This window comes from Taeniopygia guttata, chromosome W (genome assembly GCF_048771995.1).
Source record: "Taeniopygia guttata chromosome W, bTaeGut7.mat, whole genome shotgun sequence".
Taxonomy (NCBI): domain Eukaryota; kingdom Metazoa; phylum Chordata; class Aves; order Passeriformes; family Estrildidae; genus Taeniopygia; species Taeniopygia guttata.
The window spans coordinates 18,561,291-18,577,626 of record NC_133064.1 but is presented as its reverse complement, the minus strand read 5'-3'; the positions used below and the strand labels follow the sequence as shown (position 1 = coordinate 18,577,626).

General features: G+C 51.1%; 1 pseudogene; it reads right to left on the bottom strand.

The window, feature by feature from the left end:
* Positions 1 to 216: 216 nt before the first annotated feature.
* The window catches only part of LOC115494581 (dynein axonemal heavy chain 5-like), a 91,292-nt pseudogene continuing 75,172 nt past the window's right edge, over positions 217 to 16,336 (bottom strand).

Below are 16,336 nucleotides of genomic sequence, written 5' to 3'. Positions count from 1 at the left end.
TCTCTAAACTTAGCACCACATTCTCAGCCACTGGCGTTCGCTTTAATTCTCGCAAACGCATGCGCAGCCTGGATTCACCCTCTCTGTCTGTGTCGCCATGTGAACAAGGGAAGGAACCCCCGCCACGACCGCGCCCGCCTGCACCGGCTCCGCGCGGCCGCACTTCGGGAACGTCCCCCCCCCATTCTCTCTGTTAGGCCTGGCGCTGCCCTGGTCTCACTTTGGGTCGGCCCGCTTGGTCCCCGAGCCGCTGCCGGAGCCCAGCGTGATTCGGCGCTCTGCTGACGTCATCAGCACGCGCTCGCCGCGTTCCGCGCTGCCGCAGCCCCGCGCCACGTGCCACCCGGCCCTGCGCCTCTTGGATCTCCCCCCGCGGCAACTGCGCAGTTTGCGGACGGCTGGCTGGCGGCCACCGCCGCCCCCGACACCGACTGCGCCCGTGCCCGTGCGTTCGAGATGCGAGAGATCCCCGCCCTGACTTGTGGGTTTTGCTCTACTGTCCCGCGCATGCGCGCTGCCATCGCCGCGGCAACAGAAGAGTCCCGCTTTCCGTCCCTGCTTGTCCTTTATAAAGGCAACATACTGGTGCCGAAACCCCGGGAAAAAAGCAGAAAAAAAAAGGAAAAACCCCCCGGTGGACGGGATACACCTGGACAGAAGCAGCGGCCGGAACGGTCGGACCGTATCTAGGCGCAAGGGGAGACGTCCCCGGGATCCGCGAGCGTTATGGACGCAATCGCCAGGATCGTAAGTGCTATTTATTCGCAGTGGGGTATTGGGTGTAAGCTCAAGGATTTTCATCTTGCCATAGCGAGATTGCTTGAGCTAGGGGCAATCGAGCGCCCTGTGGATGTATTACATCCGGAAATATGGGACAAATGCACTGCTGCGCTAGCCGAGGACACAAAATCCTCAGGCAGCGGCAAAAATCTTAAAGCGTGGGGCAAAGTAGAGAAAGCCCTACGCAAAGCGATAGAAGAGCAGGAGACATGGAGCGCGGCGCGCACGTGTTTATTAGTTACTCCTAAACTCGGTGTGGGGGCTGGGACGCAGACTGCCCCTGAGAGCGATTCGCTCGGCAGCTGGGACCCGGGGGGGCTCAGCGCGACACCCGCTCCCCCAGATCAGAGCCCACCCCCCCCCGCAGAAACCCCCCGCGACACCCCCGCCGCCGAAAATCCCTAAAAACCCCCCACCGCTCAAACCCCCCGAGAGACCGCAAATTCCTCCGAGCCGCCGCCGCCGCCCGCCCGCGATCCGCTGTCTGAGACGCAAAAGCACGCGGAGCGCTTCTGGCAAGGGCTGCTAAAAGAAGCCCGAGCCTCCGAAACCGCGGCTTGGGAGGTCGGGGCCGCCATGCCGCCCCCCTACCCATTTGAACATGGCGCCGGGAGCGGCAGAGAGGGGCGGGGCGTGGGCGGTCCCGGCGCGAACACCCGGGAAGCGCGCGACCTCGGGTATGCGCGCGCGCGGGAGAAGGGGGCGGAGAGCGGCACAGAGCGCGGAACCAACCAGCGGCCCCGTCTGAAGCTGCCACCATATAAGGGAGAAACCACATCCTGCGAGGGGCGCGGCGAGCCGGGGGGGCGGGAGCGGCGCCACCCCTACGGGGAGGAGCAATCTCGGGGCCGAACAAAACGGCGCAGAGCCCCGGAAGTGCACTGGCACTCGTCTTCCGGCTCGGAGACCAGCGACAGCTCTACCAGCTCAGGGGAGCTGACGGAGGCTAGCGATGGCTCCGAGACGGAGGAAACGAAACCGGCACAGCTTGAAACAAAGCCGAGTAAAGCTCTAAGCCGCGCCGAAAAACAACTACAATACGAATCAGCCCAGTTTACTGACTGGGGGAAAATAAAGATAGCTTGTGCTGAATGGTCCCCAGCGGCCGCCATACAAGCTTTCCCGGTAAGGCTTACCGGTCCGGAAGGGAACCAACAAAGGGTATATACCCCGATAAACCCAAAGGATATACAGTCAATTGTCAAAGCCATTGCAGAAAAGGGGATCAACTCGGCTATAGTCACTACGTTAATCGATGGTCTTTTTAGCAACGATGACTTGCTTCCCTTTGATATCGAACGGATAGGGCGTATGATACTGGACGGGGCGGGAATGATCGTGTTTAGGCAGGAATGGGAGGATAATTGTAGAAAGCAGCTAGCCCAAGCGTCTGGCGCGCGGCAGCCCCTGCACAGATCGAGCTTATCCAGACTGATAGGAAAGCATGATGATATGATCACGCCACAGCAGCAAGCTGCACAGATGCAGGCTGAGGAGGTCAGAGCGACCACTCGGGCTGCTAGAGAGGCGATTCGCGCCGCCTCCCGAGTCGTGGCCAAGTCGGCACCGTGGTCCACCGTGAGGCAGGCAGAGAGCGAAAGCTTCACGCAGTTCGTAGATCGCCTGCAGGCAGCGATAGACTCCTCCACCCTGCCGGCAGAGGCAAGGGGCCCCGTGGTGGCCGACTGCCTGCGCCAGCAGTGCAACTCCATTACCAAGGATATTTTACGCTCCCTGCCAGCCGGAGCTAGCCTGGCTGACATGATCAGACACGTAGTTAGGGAGGAACACCTGACGCCCATTAAGGCAGCTGTCCACACCCTGACCAATGCCATGGCGTGTTTCAAGTGCGGTGAGGCGGGTCACATCGCGGTGAGCTGCCCACAGCCGGCACGGCGACCTGCCGCAGCGCCTCCGCCCCAAACACGCCTGCGGGGATCCTGCTGGGGCTGCGGGAGGGACACCTTGCTAGGGAATGCAGGTCCCGGCTCCAGGGAAACGGAAAGGGGAGGGGGCCCGCGGGCCGCACCCAGCCTCCTCCCGCTGCGAATATGAGGCGGCCCATCCATGCCAACCCCCAATGGAGCGGGGAGCCCTCGTACCCCATTCTCCCACAGGAAGCAGCCAACTTCATACCCCTGCCAGCGACTATCACGGCACAGCCTGCGGCGCCTTTGTACCCACCGCCACCGCAAGCAGCACCTGTGCCACAGGGTCAACAGGGGGCAGCTCAGGTCGGGACAACCCCTGGGTGGCCCTGGCCCTAAAAATAGGGAAGGAACCCCCGAAAATTTGGGGGACATGCCGCCTCTATGACAGTCGGGACCCCCATGTAATAGGGCTTCAGTTTTGGGCAGACACAGGAGCAGACTGCACAATCCTACCCAAGCCCTATGGCCCCGACACTGGCAGTACAAGGAAGTCCCCCCAGTGAACGGGGTGGGAGGGTTGTCCCGAGCTTGGAAAAGCACCCAATTGGTAGCTATAACGCTCCATACAAAGAAAGGACCAGAACAAACAGTAGCAATCCACCCCTATATCTTGCAAAACTCCCCACCCCTGATAGGAAGGGATGTCCTCGCCATGCTAGGAGTCAGGATTACAAATTTATTATGAGGGCCACTGCTGTACACCCACTGCTACCAATCAAACTGACTTGGAAATCACCAGACCCCATATGGGTTGAGCAGTGGCCCCTGTCAAAGCCTCGAATGACAGCCTTGCTGGAACTGGTCGACCGCGAGCTACAAAAGGGCCACATCGAACCCTCCACCAGCCCGTGGAACACCCCTGTGTTTGTAATCCCCAAGAGATCAGGAGAAGGCTACCGCCTCGTCCACGACCTGAGGGAAGTGAACAAGACAATTCAGCCCATGGGTCCAGTTCAGACACTACTGCCCGCAAACTCAGCCATCCCCAAAGGGCAGCCGTGCGCAGTGCTGGACATCAAAGACTGTTTCTTTTCAATACCCCTGCATGCTGAGGACAAAGAACGGTTCGCCTTCTCCATCGTGTTCCCGAATAGCGAGCGACCTAACCTCCGCTTCCAATGGAAGGTGCTACCTCAAGGCCTTGTGGACAGCCCGACCATATGCCAGATCGCCGTGGACAGGGCACTGATGCCAGTCCGACACTCCCACCCTGCTGCGACCATCATTCAGTACATGGACGACATCCTCGTCGCCGCACCATCGGCAAGCCAAGTGGATCGCCTAGTGTCCACGATCACGGAAACCCTCCAGGCCAACGGTTTCGAGATCGCAAACACGAAGATCAAGAGAGGACCGTGCGTGACCTTCCTGGGAGTGGGGATCACAAACTCCTACGCGACCCCACCCAAGATAAAAGTCCGCCGAGACATCAAGACCCTCCACGACATGCAGCGACTCGTGGGATCTCTGCAGTGGCTCCGCAACATCATCCTAGTTCCCCCAGAGGTCATGGACCCCCTGTATGACCTCCTGAAAGGAAAACACCCATGGGACCCCAAGGAGCTGACGCCCCAAGCAACGAAATCCCTCGACTTCATCGAACGTCAGATGTCCACTAGCCTGCTTGCCAGGTGGAACCCGAGCGTACCAGTGGACTTATACGTCCACTTCACGCAGAAGGGAGGAGTGGGAGCACTTGCCCAAGGACCTTCCGAAAAATCCCAGCTGATCCAGTGGGTGGTCCTCGGAAGACCAACTCACGCATTCTCCCCAGGAGTTGAGTGCATTGCTAACCTCACCACGAAAGGCAGGAGACTCGCCCTGAGACACCTGGGAACCGAGCCGGCAAGGATCCACCTCCCCTTCCAAAAGCGACCGACCACGGAGTCAACTGCAATATCGGAGCACCTGGCCCTCGCTCTCACTGGCTTCGGAGGAGAAATTTCCTACGCCACCAAACCACCCTGGACCCAGCTACTGACCATTGTCGACATAGATGTGCCACCGAAGGTCATGGACCGACCGCAACCAGGACCAACGGTCCTTACAGACGCCTCCTCCATGACTTCTACCGCAGCAGCAGTGTGGCAGGCAGGAGAAACATGGCATTGCGTCAAAACGTGTGACCCCACGCTGTCAGTGCAACAGCTGGAAGCAGCAGCAGTGGTCTTGGCGTGCGGACTTTTCCAGGACGAACACCTCAACATCGTGACAGACTCTATATTCGTGGCAAAGCTCTGCCTAGCCATGTCAAGACCAGGTGTGTCAACATCCACGACGGCCTCCATGCTCGAAGAGGCACTCTCCTCACGCCAGGGCACCGTGTCCGTCATCCACGTCAACAGCCATAACCCAGTCAAGGGCTTCTTCCAGACTGGAAATGACAAAGCAGATGCCGCAGCGAAGGGAGTGTGGACACTACAGGAAGCTCGTCAGCTGCACGAGTCACTCCACATAGGGGCCAAAGCACTGGCGAAGAGATGCGGGATCTCGACAGCAGACGCGAGACACGTAGTGGCCACCTGCCCTCACTGCCAGAAGTCACCCCTATGGACCGGTGGAGTCAACCCGAGGGGCCTCAAGGCGTCAGAAATCTGGCAGTCAGACTTCACCCTCTGCGAACTGCTAAAGCCCCGAGCATGGCTTGCAGTGACAGTGGACACCTACAGCGGAGTGATCATAGCGACACAGCACCTCAAACCCAACTCCAAGGCCACGATCCAGCACTGGCTGACAGTTATGGCATGGCTTGGTATCCCCAAGCAAATTAAAACTGACAATGTTTCCAATTTTATATCCAAATCAGTGCGGGAATTCACCTCGGTGTGGGGTATCACCTTAGCGCAGGGAATCCCATATAACAGCACCGGACAGGCCATTGTCGAGTGAGCAAATCAGACCCTAAAAGCCAAGTTAGAAGTGTTGGCAAAGGCAGAGGGCTTTGCCAATTCCATCCCCTCAGGAGACCAGACACGCATGCTAGCAACCGCGCTATTAGCACTGAACCAATTCCCTAGGGGAGATGAAGCAAACAGTCCCATTCGAAAACACTGGGCCACCCAGACCCTAGAGGAGGGCCCACAGGTCATGGTCAAAAACGAGCTAGGCGAGTGGGAACGGGGCTGGAGACTGGTGCTTACGGGACGGGGGTACGCGGCAGTTAAAAAGGAGGACAAGATCAGGTGGTGTCCACTCAGGTCGATCAAACCTGACCTTCGGAATGAAACTAACGGAAAACTGTGAGTTTTCGTTCGCAGGACACGCTCGTGGACCGTCCCCGCGACACACACACCCCTGCTCCAGAGAGAGATAACGGACCACCAAGCCACCAGACAGAACCTGAGCGTCCCACGGCGGTGAGACCCAGACATGTACAGTGTCTCTGTGCAATCCTGCTGATGGGGTTTGTGGCCGGGGGGCAAGCCGACCCAGGCCACTACCCTCACCAGCCGTTCAGATGTGTCATGCAACATCTTTCAAGTGACAAGGTGTTCAAAGAGGTCACCACCGCAAACGCTCCATCCTTCGTATTCCACATAGCCGATCTGTTTCCAGGGCAACCGAAAATACGGCCCTCAAGCCCACACATCATACTCATGTACATATCTTACTGGTGCCCAGCGTCCAACCCAGGGAAAAGGTACTGTGACTACCCGGGGTGGGGACATTGTGGGTATTGGGGCTGCGAAACCATTGTTACAGATGCCAGACCATGGGCAGACGGGTGGCAACCGCAGGAGCCCGACAAATTCTTACAGTTCACCTGGGCACCCTTTGGCTGCGGAGACCACACTGCACAGCCTAGACAACGGGGATGCGTAAGTTATAACATGACTGTCCTACAGCCAGATCACCCTAGCTGGGCCACGGGTAGAACATGGACAGTGGTCCTCAGAGGACCGAGGAGGTGGGTGAATGTGAGAATTATCAGGCTCCAGCCGCCAACACCTCGACCAGTGGGACCCAACAAAATTATCAAGAATGTGCTGAGAGGGAAAAACACAACCCACCCCAAAACCCTGACCCCAAAAGCCACTGACACCCCGACCAGCCTTACAGATACCCTCCAGATAGGCCACACGGCTGAGTCAGACCCAAACCCAATCTTTCGTATGCTAGAAGCTACCTTCCTAACCCTAAACGAAACCAAACCGAACCTAACTAACTCCTGTTGGCTTTGCTATGATATCAAACCCCCTTTTTATGAAGGCATTGCTTTAGACACCCCCTTCAGTTACTCCACAGCCAGTGCCCCCCACCAGTGCAGATGGGACACTCCCCGCAGAGGAATCACCCTGAGTCAAATCACAGGACAGGGCAGATGTTTTGGGAATGCAACCTTAGCAAAGCAGAAAGGCAACTTCTGCACTAAAGTTGTCAAACCTAACAGAAAAACTAACAAGTGGGTGATCCCATCTGCGTCTGGGATGTGGGTCTGCCAAACGTCCGGAGTGAGTCCTTGTGTGTTCCTTGACAAATTCAATGACTCTACTGATTTCTGTGTTCAAGTTCTGATTGTCCCCAGGGTCTTGTACCACTCAGACGAAGAGATATACCATCTTCTCGAAGAACCTAACAGACTCCACAAAAGGGACATCATCACAGGTATAACTATCGCGATGCTGCTCGGCCTGGGAGCAGCTGGCACAGCCACAGGTGTCTCAGCCATCGCAACCCAACAGCACGGACTCTCCCAGCTGCAAATGACCATTGACGAGGACCTGCAGAGGATCGAGAAATCCATCTCCTATCTAGAGAAGTCAGTCTCTTCGCTTTCGGAAGTAGTTTTACAAAAGAGGCGGGGACTGGACCTTTTATTTATGCAGCAGGGGGGATTGTGTGCAGCTTTGAAGGAGGAATGCTGCTTTTATGCAGATCATACGGGAGTCGTTAAAGACTCCATGGCAGAACTCCGAGACAGACTGGCTCAGAGAAAGAGAGACAGGGAGACCCAGCAGAGCTGGTTTGAATCCTGGTTCAATCAATCACCTTGGCTCACCACTTTAATTTCCGCCTTGGTAGGTCCACTGGCAATACTGCTTTTGGCTATTACCATAGGACCATGCCTGCTGAACAAACTAGTCTCATTTGTTCAGGCCCGTCTGGAAAGAGCAAACATTCTGTTCATAGGCCACCAACAGATGCTATAAACCAAAAAACTGCAAACACAGTCAGTAGCTAAAGCCTTCAGCACCTGCCTTGAAAAATCTACCCAGATCTACTAAACCACCCTTTCCTTAACAAGTTGCAAGTTTGTACCTCACTCCAGTGCCTATACCTACGACTACCTCATTTTGTATGTGATAAGGAGGGGGGAGATGTGGTAGGTAAGGGACAGGCGAAGCGGAAGATCACGGGATGTGACGGAAAGATAGACCCCTCCCCCTCTCTCTTCCCCACTTATCTATTAACTCCAGAAACCTCAGAAGAATGTAGCCACACCTGCCCTGGTAAATTTCCACTACCCAACTAACCCCTGAGACCCCCAACCCCCCTCTGACGTAGCAAAAACCCCCAAAACTATTTAAACCCACGAGATAGGATAATAAACGCTTTTCAACCGTCTGCCATATTGGTGTATGCGTCTGTTGATTAGCCCGAGCAGCCCGGCCGAGACCAGGCTGCCGTGCTGCCATCTGAACCAGGTCCCTGCTTGTCCTTTATAAAGGCAACAGCAGGTGTGGGAGCTTTCCTAGAACAATGAGCTGGAAAGGCAGATTTGGGTCACACCTGTGTGCCTGCCTTTCTGACAAGGCCTTCTGTACCTTTTCGATTGCTGTCTTTGCCTCTGGAGTCAGTTCCCTGGGGGAGGTCAGCTCCCTCTCCCCCTTCAATAAATTGAAAAGAGGTTCCAGGTCCTCGTTTGTGAGGCCTAGCCAGGGCCTTACCCAAATTAAAGACCCACACAGCGAGTGGAGGTCTGCTAGTGTTCTGGGGTTGCAATTTATCTCCAATTTCTGTGGGACAATAGTCCTTGCAGAGATTTCCAGGCCCAGGTATCTCCAAGGTGGCATTCTTTGAACTTTGTCTTCCTGCAATTTGAATCCAGCAGAGGTTAAAACTTTAACCACTAGGTCAAGTGTATATTGGAGTATAGAGTCATTGGGAGCACACACAAGCACGTCATCCATATAGTGTAGGATGATGGCATCCTTTCTCTCTGCACGTACTGGAGACAGCAGTGCTGCTACATACTGTTGGCATATGAAAGGGCTGGATTTTAGACCCTGGGGCAAAACTTTCCAGTGGTAGCGTTTCATCGGTGCTTCTCTATTGACCGTGGGAACAGAGAATGCAAACCTCGGGGCATCTTCAGGGTGCAATGGAATTTGGAAGAAGCAGTCCTTTATATCTAACACAGCCAATTTCCAGTCCTGGGGAAGCATAGCTGGACTCGGCATCCCCGGTTGGAGAGGTCCCATGTCCCCCACAATCTTGTTTATCTCTCTGAGATCATGGAGCAATCTCCATTTGTCCTTCCCAGGCTTCCTTATTACAAAGACTGGGAAATTCCAAGGGCTGTCTGTTTCTTGCAGGTGTCCTTGAGCTACCTGCTCCTCCACAAGTTTTTCAAGCGCCTCGAGTTTTTCTCTACTCAAAGGCCACTGTGCTACCCACTTTGGGGTGTTATCCAACCGCTTTAACTTGTGGGCATGGCGCTCCACAGTGGCTACTCCCGAAAATCCTGGGGTGTCTTAGGAATGATTAATTGGACTCCCCACTGGGACATGGTGTCTCTCCCCCACAGAGGAGCCTTATAGTCTGCCACAAACGGGCGAACACTTGCTGATTTCCCGTCAGGTCCCTCAATTTGCACTACATTTTTAGAAATTTTTGCCAATGTAGTTCCTCCTATACCCTGAAGTTTGCCTGCCACAGGTTGCAATTCCCAGTGTGATGGCCACATGGTTTTGGGTATCACCGTAATGTCTGCACCTGTGTCCAGAACACCTTCCACATGAAGGTATTCTGACCCATGTGCTAGGTTGCATGCCATGGAGGGTTTGTCCTCTCCTACTACTTCCGCCCAGTAGACTTCTGGAGATTTTCCTTCTACTGTGATTTCTACTGGGATGGGAATGGCTTGTGCCAGAAGTTGCCCCTTTTCTAGATAGAATGGAGGGTGCAAGCAACGTGCCAACAGCATAAGGCTGGATATTTTTCCCTTAGTAGTACTGGGAACTATTTCAATCTCAGGAGGTGTGTATGCTGTGTCCCCAATAACAAAATACTCACTGTCCAGTTCCATATCGTACGCCTGCAGGTCCTGAGGGTTTTTTGATAGGTCCACAACAATGACTTTCCAATCAGTGTTTCTGAAATGAAATCCTTTGGCAGTCACTAAGCGGGGTCGGCCTAGTGGCTGCCAAACCTTGTTAGCAATAAGTTTCACATTTTTATTTTTCTCTCTCCCCCCATCATAGTATCCACCCTCCCCCTTATTTGTTAAGAGAGAGGTATTGTCACATTTGTGTCCCACTATATTTATATCTTTGCGCGTAGCAGTGGGCACGCGCTGTGCATCTAGTTTTTTTGTTTGTTGATCTGTCTCTGGTTCTGGTTCTGAGGACAGTTCCTGGCAAAGTGTCCTGGTTTCTTGCAACGCAGGCAGATGATTTGCTGCAGCTGTTGTGATGATCTGGGTGGCTTCCTGGGGTTTGATGTAGCAGTGGCAACAGGCTGTAAGTCTGCTGGTGCTCTATGACTGACAGGAGTATCAAGCAGCTCTGCTTTCTTAGCGCAGGCCTCGATCATCTGGCCAAGAGTAGGTGCTGGATCAAGAGGAAGGCTGAGAAGAATCCTACGACAGGTCTCGTTGGCATTCCTCTGGGCCATTTCTTTAATCAACTCTGTTTGCACACTGGTGTGTTGCACCTGTTTTTCAACTTGGCTTCTCAAGCGATCCACAAACTGCAAAAAACTGTCAGAAGGAAACTGTTTGATATTAATATAACTGTATTCAACCTCAGTGCCTGGCAATTGATACAGTGTCTTTTCTGCAGCAGTACAATTTTTTTCCAAAACCGATCTAGATAACAGTCTGGTTTTTTTTTCTGGACATTGTATGTCTCCGGTCCCACACAAATGGTGTATTGTAAGGGGCTGGCCATCCATGTCGGTGGCATCACTGGGTGTACGCTGTATTTCTTGCAAAACTGTTTCCAAAGCCAATTTCCACTTACTTTCCCATATCTCATATTCAGAGGATGTTAGTAAACATTTAAACAAATCAGTTATATCTTTTGGCACCATTTCATTTGAATTGAATGTTGCCCTCATCAGACCCTTAAAAATCTCACTCGATCTCCCAAATTCTCTCTGAACCTTACAGATTTCTGTTTTGTCCCTGTATGGGAGAGGTTGGTATGTCCTTGTACCATTTCTTCTCCCTAAATAAACCACTGGAGTTATAGATGGTATAGATTCCTCGATAAGGGCAGGCTTGTGTTCGTCACGCGCTCCCCCCACGTCGGTGAGGGGCAGCTCGTCCCCCTCCTCTCGGGCTGTCTGCTCCGCGGTGCAGACTCGGTCCCCGCCCCGGCTCTGAGCTGCCGGGCTGCCGTGCCCCGCCTCCGCCCTGCCGTCCTCGGCGCTGGGGCTCGGAGGAGTGCAGGGGCCGGCCCCGCCCCTGTTCCCGGGGCAACCCGGGGGCTGGCACTGATAAGGAGTTGCTATGGGAGATAAGCAGGCGTCGGAGGAGGGGAGGGAGGAGGGGGTGGGGGCGGAGGGGGTGGCGGAGGGCGGGGGAAGCAAACGAATGCGAGTGGGAGGGGGAGTGGGGGTTGGAGCGGCCAGCGCCAGTGAAACCACATGGCCGCCGCCATGATCTGGCCGCGTGTGCCCCGCAGATGCCGTGCTGGTCTTTAAGACACACTCCGGGCTGTATCTCTCCGAAAAACAAGGTGTTATAGGGAGATAAGGGGTGGGTGAGGGGTTTTCAGGGCTGGGGTATTGAGGAGGTGGGTAGGAAGGGGAAAAGGGAGTGTTAGAACTGTGTTTCTGCGTTTGCATGATTTTTTCTGCTTCTAAAATATTTTTCCGTGCTTGTAAAAATATCGGAATAAATCGAGAAACTTTATGTTCACCATTTTCGACTTTTAAAGTTAATATCTGTCCAATTTGATTCCAAAAAGCAAGCGAATTCAGGTCTTGCACAGTAAAATTTGGTATTTCTGTCTGTAGCCAGCACACAAAACGCAGGAGGAGCTTATTAGGGAATGATACATGGTTTAAGTTATTGCTAAGATGTGTTAGTATACTCTTCTGCTCCAGTGAAATGTTAGTACCCATGATTTTAAATTGTTTCACTGGTCTAGTCTCCACCAGAGCTAATAACACAGCACGAATGATTCGAATTTCCCTCCGTGGAAAATCCGAGCTGGGGGGCACAGGGGGAGGGGCGGTCCTCCCGCAGCTGTCGGGGCGCCTTCAGCCCGCTCCTCCCGTGCCTGTTCCCCGTGGAACGTGGGTATGCGCAGCCCACCGGTTCCCGCTTACTCGCAGTAGGTTCCTGGCTCCCCCTCCCGCAAGCAGCCCCCTGCAGTCCCTTATGGTAACCTCTCCCCGCCAGGCGTGGTCCCGGGTGCCGCGATCGGAGAATTTACCAAGCCTGTGACTGCGGGATTCGTCTGTGAAACCCTCTCTGGGGGTTCCCTCTCCAGTCGGGTCTCCCTGGGGTACGCAGGCAGAGGTCCCCGACTGTGCCCCGTGACTCAAAGCTTTTAAAGGCAGCTAGAGTACCAGGGCAGTTGACTGTCCCAAAAGCTTCTGACTCCCACCGAAATAGGGGGTCCAGCTTCTTCGTGGGCTCAGAGCAGCACACGTTGGGCGCCAACTGTTATTTCTATTGGTTTTCCCCCCCTCCACGCAGCCCCCCGAATGAATCCGACTAGCTCAGAGATGCGGGGCTGTGAGGGGAGGAAATAGCATGGGAGGAAAAGGTATACAGAAGAGGCTCCTTACCCCAGGGTGTTGGAACAGCTCTCTTTATTCTGTGGTGTCCATGGAGAGCGGGGCAAAAGAGAGAAAGATCAGGAAGTTTCAGGGGTCTATATAGGTTTTGGACAGGGTGGGCACTCCTGGCTCCCCACCAACCCCATTAGGGCAGGAGGGAGGATTCAGGGGTTATCATGATCAGAGCCACAGAGGCCCTAGGAAAGGAGGGACAAAAGGGTGTCCAGGAGCTCACTGTAACATCCCTTCAAAAATCCAACCGTTCTACTAAAAAGGGATGCTTTTGAATTTGCAGGGACAGAATTTGGCCTGCTATCCCTGCAAAAATCAAGGGTGGTGCATGCAGCATTGAAAGATCTCTTGTTAACACACATCATGACCTTGATAAGAGAGCAAGGAGGAAAAAAAAAAAATCTAATGAATGAAGTGATCCAAATTGTGGCAATGATAATGTTAATACCAAGAAAAAGGCTCGGAAAAACTGAGTGGTTCTGCTTTCACAGCAGGTGGCATCAAAAAGAGCCTTGGTGCAGTTGGATCAAAAGAGGTTGTGGGCAGAGTAAAGATGCCCATGTCATTTCTTTTGCATCGAATGATTTGTTAGCTAGCAGAGAGAAATGATAACAAAGCAGCAACTGAACATCTATTGTGAACACAGCAATTGAACATCTATTGTAAACACATGGACACAAGAGTGATAAATTTGAAGAGGTATCAGAGGACCAAACACACCTGGAGAAATCATAGGTAGATAGTGTGTTCAATTTGTTTTACTTTTCAATTATAAGGTATTGTAATTCTTCTGATGCTTGTGCTGTCCTTGCCTCAGTGCATGAGACAGACCATGGACAAAGTTGTCGAAGAAGTGTTCTTGGTTCAAAAAGGAAAGGGAGATGTGGGAATCCAGGGCTTCCCTCTGGCTGCCCTGGCAGGTCTGGGACCCTGGCAGGGGTCAGAAACCCCCCTGTACAGAGCCCTGAGAGACACTGTCTGTGATCTCTGTCCATGGAGAGGAGTTTTCAATCTTACAGGATGAATTGCAAGCTTTGAGTGTTTGATAAGAGTAATAATTAAGTGTGACACGGGTGCAAGAGTAAAATTTTAGGTCTCTAGATTAGGGGTTCAGAGGGGAAAAGATGGAGGAATTGGGTGTGTCTTGTCCTTTTCCTCCTTCTTCATGCCCTCCATGTTTCACTGTAGTGTTGGAATTTTTCTATTGGTTTAGGCTGGGGACACACTGTTCAACGTAGATGATAGATATTGGCACATTATTGTAAATATAGTACATGTAGTTTCTGGTATATAATGTTTGTAACATCCCACTGGGGGCAGAGCCCCGCACACTGCCCTGCAGGACAGACCTGCGGCAGGGCAGCAGAACATGTTATAGATAAGCAAGAATAAACAACCTTGAAAACAGCACAGATGAATTATGGCTTCTTCTTTGGCAACGGGGCAGAAAGACAGAGACTTTCTACAATCTCGGAATCACCAATACCCACAGATTCTGACACTTGGGGATTAAAAAACCCTGTCATCCAGAAACAGTTTGGTCGACTTTCAAAAATCCACTTGTAAAACTGGTGGTTTCTTTCTAGAAGCTCAGTAAACCAGAAACCATGTGTACAGGAAGGCCAAGATGCCTAAAATCCGTAAACATATTTTAAAATAGCACATTGCTGTCAAGCAAAGCTACATCTTCCCATGGTAATAAACAATATAATATTAGCAAAGCATATTTGAAGATCATCTATCATATCTTAACTTTAATCTGATCTTAAACTTTGCATCCCACTGAAACCTGAAGGAAGTTATTTTTCTGTTTAAAATCATGTCTACTATTCCTTTTACATATTTAATGCTCTCTGTGGAATTGTCTATTTTATGACATTTTTGCAAGGTTAGACAGCTGTATAAGAGAAAAAGAAAAGTTGTATACATGTCTTTATAATTCCAAGGTCAATATAGCAAGACAATGTGATTTCTGTAGGACTGTTCTGCATTTTTATTCTTCTGAATAAAACCTAAGGAAAACTGAACTTGGACTATGTGGAGATATAGCCGTGTTGTGAAGCATCTGTTCACATCTAGGTTTTCTACCATGAAAACACTTTTCCAGTAGAAACAAAACAAGCAAATAACCAAAAAACCCCCTTTTTTATTTAAAAAAAAAAAAATCTTTCCATCAGTTGCCATTAAGAGATCTAATTATCCCTGAAAACAATTTATATGGGGAGAGGCTGAGATCTGGGATTGTTTCGCTTGGAGAAGAGAAGGCTTAAAGGAGGCTTAAATAGGTTTATATCTCATGTGGGGGACTGAAGAAGATGGAGCCTGATCCTTTTCAGCAATTGGACAGAAGACAATGGGAACAAGACAAAATGTCAGAAATTCTGTTTCAACTTAAAGGAGTTTTTTGTTTGTTTGGCTGGTGGTTGGTTGATTGGTTGGTTTTTACTGTGAAGATGATCAAAGAGCGGAATGGGTTGCACCTCTCTGATTCTGGAGACTCCTGGGAAACCTAAATTAACTGACCCTGCTTTAGGAAGTGTGATTAAACTACACTGTCTCCATAGGTCCTTTCCAGCGTCTACTATTCTGCAATTTCGTGGCTATTTCTCAAACTCAAAGCACACTGATTTTGACCAAAATGGACAGGCCACTTCTACTTAACCCAGAAAAGGATGTCCAATAATTATATATGTCCAATAAATAACACCATCTTAGTCCACTAATGTGGGTGCTAATTTTCAAAATCCGTCATCATATTTTAAATTTCTCTCCTCTCTCTGGGATTTTATACTGCCAATATGTAACAGACTGTTAAAATGGAACAAAGCTGCATCCTTCACATTCATTTCAATTTTCATAAATGAAAAAAGGCTTGTTTTGAGTATGTTTATTTTAGCACAAAATCTATTCCAGCAGTTGCACAGTTAACACTTCTGAAACATAGTTTGAAAAAAATGTTTACTCTAAGTCTAGCAGTTTAATGTAGTCTTCAGAAATAGATTTTTTTATTTCTTTCCAGAACAAGTGATGTACACCTACCTTTTTCCAGCTAGCAGGAATCCTTCCATCATACATGCAGTCTAAAGCATCCCTCAGATTTTATCTCATAACTATTGTCCCATCAATGGCAAGTTTTAGATCAGTCAGCATGCTTCTCACTAAAGAAATAACTCTCTCCATTTGTTCAATCTCCTGTTGCAAAAATATGTGCATAGGTTGAAAAGGTCCCATATTCTTTAGTTTTTCTTTTACCTGTTCATAAAAAACCAAAGATCTTTCAATAGAAGTGAGAAAAACAAAATTGGCTTTATGTCAATGTTAGGCCCCAGATCTTTGAGAAATAACATAATTTATTTACGAGCTTAAATGGTCAGTTTGGCACCTCCCTTGAATTATCTGCAAGAGAGAAACACAGGATTTTTTCCAAGAGAAATCTGTGATGCTGAGACTGACTATGTTTTTAGTCCAAGTCATGATTTAGTCTTTGAGCTAATGCCATTTAAAGAGCTTGTAGGCTGTTTACGTTAGTTCAGAGAATTCAGCTTTAGTTCCAACAAGCAATTCCAAGGTCCTTTTTGAACAAACTAATAAAGAGTAATTGCCCCAGCCACTTTACTTCAGCATAGCAGCAATGCCTGGGAACTATCACAATACCAGGC